The sequence below is a fragment of the Rhipicephalus microplus genome, unplaced genomic scaffold, assembly GCF_043290135.1.
Source record: "Rhipicephalus microplus isolate Deutch F79 unplaced genomic scaffold, USDA_Rmic scaffold_267, whole genome shotgun sequence".
Taxonomy (NCBI): domain Eukaryota; kingdom Metazoa; phylum Arthropoda; class Arachnida; order Ixodida; family Ixodidae; genus Rhipicephalus; species Rhipicephalus microplus.
Genome location: NW_027464838.1, coordinates 5,001 through 7,500, shown reverse-complemented (window position 1 = coordinate 7,500; position 2,500 = coordinate 5,001). Strand labels below are relative to the sequence as shown.

Sequence of the window (2,500 nt, the reverse complement as noted above, 5' to 3'; positions counted from 1 at the left end):
TCCAAGGTGAACAGCCTCTAGTCGATAGACCAATGTAGGTAAGGGAAGTCGGCAAAACGGATCCGTAACCTTGGGAAAAGGATTGGCTCTGAGGGCTGAGCCGGTCGGGCTGGGGTCCAGAAGCAGGAACGGCACTGCACCGGGACTGGGCGAGGCTCGCCGCCGTAAAAAGCGGTGCGGCCGAGCCCGGACCAGCGTCGGGACCTTCCTGTGGAAAGCCACAGCTGTGCATTTTCCGTGGGCTTCGCGCCTGAGGTTCTTGCTTCGGCCGGCAGAAAACAGCCAACTCAGAACTGGCACGGACCGGGGGAATCCGACTGTCTAATTAAAACAAAGCATTGCGAGGGCCGTTGATCGGTGCTGACGCAATGTGATTTCTGCCCAGTGCTCTGAATGTCAAAGTGAAGAAATTCAAAAAAGCGCGGGTAAACGGCGGGAGTAACTATGACTCTCTTGTGGGGGGAGAAGTCCAAGTATCACCTGCTCGTGGTTCCCCCTGCCACCTTTACCGGTGCAACGATACTGGCAACCTTGAGCGCCAAAGACTGTTCTTTGGTTGCTTATCAAACGCTTGGCTTATGGCGAACAGAAAACCAGATGAAAACGCCTGCCGAGTGACAGGCGCACCAAGCGTGGGGCCGAGAGAGGCCAGGAGAGCCGCGCGCTCCAATGCGACCGCTGGAGGGAGTTCCCCCAGGCAGGAATCATTCCAGTGTTGGGTCTGCGACAAGGCGTTTCGCACAGAGAAGGGTCTGAAAATTCATAAAGCAAGGATGCGTCATAGGGATGAAGATGTGCAAATGGCGCAAGCTCCAGAAGGCAAATTTGAAGGGAATGAAGGAGCGAGAGAACACAATGCGGAGAAAGAGGGATCTGAAGGCATCGATGTTGATGTTCACGGATGTGAACGAGCTGAAACTATTGCAGAATTGATGGAACCCGAGAGCCCTGAGGGTAATGACCCTAAAGGCCAGGACGGTATTCATGCCACAGTACTGCCAATGGTTATTGAGCCAACGGCCACGGCTTGTACGTGGGTTGAACGCACTGAAGGCACATTATGCTATGCTCATATGGCCCCCTCTGCTTCCCCAGCTCCCCTTGGTGGTAGGTCGGTGAAGGCGCGCGCTTCAGCCGACAGCCATGGGGTGTCAGCCTGGGTAATGACAGGGGCAAGGCCTAAGGACAGGCGGGTTATTAACTCCCTACCTGACCAAGCGTCTGTTGATGCTGCGGAGGAGCCAAGTTCAAACGTGGCTTCATACGCTGATTCAGGGGAGCCAGTTCTTGGTGCAACCCCTGCGGTCCCCTCCGGTCAACCAGCTCCCCTTGGCACTGATGCGGCGAATGCGCGCGATTCTGCTGACAGTGTCCATGTGGGGTCAGTCTGGATGTCTACGGGGGTAGGACCTAGGGTCAGGAGGAAGTTCGTACTTCCACCCGACTTACGTTCGTCCGATGACGAGGACGAGGGAGGTGAACCTGTGTTCTGCGGGTCGCCCCCCGGAGAAATCACTCAAAGGAGCAGCATGCCAAAGCGTTCGGGCAACAAGCCCACAGAGGAAGGTTCTGAGAACGGAGCAGCTACCGGCTGTTCCGAAAATGCCGCCCCGGCTGACGCGAATATGACAGGCCACATATCAACCATGACAACGACATTCCAATGTCCAGAATGTACTGCAACCTTTGGTAGCAAGATTGGCCTGAGCCAGCATCGCCGGCATCGGCATTTTGAAGAATACAACGAAGATGTGAATCTGGCCAGACTCAAGCCCAGATGGAAAAAGGAGGAGGAGTACCTGATGGCAACTAAGGAGGTTGAATTAAGATCCCAGAAGGTCCGGGACATCAATGCACAGCTACTAAGAGCGTTTCCGCACCGCACGCTGCACAGCATTAAATCGCACAGAAGGCAGGAAGGTTACAAGAGGCTGGTGGAAGACCTACAGAACAGACTCTACCCAAGAAGCACTCCGGAGGTGCTAGCCGACATTGGGGAGCAAGCTGTTGAGGACGCCTCCCTGGTCATCCCCGAGGTAAATCACCGTGAGGTGATTGAGGCTGAGCTAAGAGGTCTAACAACAAAACCTCCGCCAAGAGCGTACCAAGCATACAAGCTATGGGAGCTTGCAAAGAGATTCCTCGACAGGGAGGATATAACGATAGCTCTTAATGCCTACCTAAGGGAGGTGTTCGCTTCGGACTTGCGTCCGCATGGTCGCCAACCTCTTCCACCTGTTCAAGAAAGTCGCAGGAAGAAAAAGAAGCGGGAATACGCCTTGACACAACAACTCTTCAGACGGAACAGGACACAGTGTGCAAGACAGATTCTGGATGGAGAGGCGGACTCCAAGGTGGAGGATCCCCAAGCTTTTCTAGAAGAATGGAGAGAGATCATGGAGAAAGTGGTGCCTTCATCAGTGTCTCCTGCTATCGAACGCCCGCACAAGGTTATCGATCCTGTGTTCCTTATCACAGAAATGGACATTAAGGCGGCAAT

The 2,500-nt window shown here is 54.4% G+C and overlaps 1 pseudogene; it reads left to right on the top strand.

Annotated features, from left to right (window-relative positions):
- Positions 1 to 2,500, top strand: part of LOC142793020 (large subunit ribosomal RNA) — an 8,308-nt pseudogene that overhangs the window by 2,266 nt on the left and 3,542 nt on the right.